Source organism: Sinocyclocheilus anshuiensis, unplaced genomic scaffold (genome assembly GCF_001515605.1).
Source record: "Sinocyclocheilus anshuiensis isolate Anshui unplaced genomic scaffold, SAMN03320099.WGS_v1.1 scaffold194, whole genome shotgun sequence".
NCBI classification, from domain to species: domain Eukaryota; kingdom Metazoa; phylum Chordata; class Actinopteri; order Cypriniformes; family Cyprinidae; genus Sinocyclocheilus; species Sinocyclocheilus anshuiensis.
Genome location: NW_015546074.1, coordinates 2,144,703 through 2,145,661, shown reverse-complemented (window position 1 = coordinate 2,145,661; position 959 = coordinate 2,144,703).

Genomic DNA, 959 nt, shown 5'->3' with positions numbered 1-959 from the left:
TGAATGGCAGGGCATACGCAGCAGCAGGTCAGGCTGTTGCTTCGCTGCACACGATGGCGGTGCTCCAGGCATATCAGGCTGACCTGCTGAAAGACCTGGATAAAGGCGAGGGCCTTTCTCCTGATGAGGTAGCCGAGTTGCGCCGCACCACGGATCTCGCTCTCCGTGCTACTAAGCAGGCCACCTCTGCTATGGGTAGGTCCATGGCGGCTATGGTAGTGACGGAGAGACATCTGTGGGTGAACCTGGCAGATATCGAGAAGAAAGACGGTGGTCGAGAAATTCAGGGAGGCGAACACGCGCTCAGCGGCCTTCAAATCCTTCATTCCACGAAGGTCCATGTCTGAGCCCGAACAACCCAGGGGTCCTGACCCGTCTCGGTTTGAGGATCAGAGACGAGCACAGAAGGCTAGTGTTGCGACTCGCGCTCCTCCTCCGCCTGCGGGTAGGGGTAGGAAGTATTGTGGGTCAAAGGGAGGTAGGCAAGACCTGAGGGATGTGATCCAGACAAGGCGTCAGCGCTTTCGTCCGGATCAGAGTAATACTTAGGTATCCAATCTTTCCCTCAGGTGGTGTATCATCTACCCTTTTCTTCCCCTTCCTAATTCCCCTGTAACCACCATATCTCCACCTGACCGAGGTTAGGTGGAAGCTTCCTGCATAACAGTCTCCTTCTGGACCTATGATGTTTTTGGTTGGTTCTATGGTTAAATCATAGTAACCACCTTACTGATGGTCCGGTCTAGAGGCTTCTCCGGACAGAGCTCCGACGCGGGAGCCATGGTGGGTGAGGACGATCCATGTCTAATATATGGATATTTAAATATATGTATGTGTGTATCTAATGAACTGGTGGTTGTGTGTATAACCCTTCTGCTAGTTTCTTTGCAGTGTTTCCCGGGACCTGTGTGTTTCTGTCCCTTTCTAGGGTAGGTCCTCGATGGGCACCCCCTAAGCTG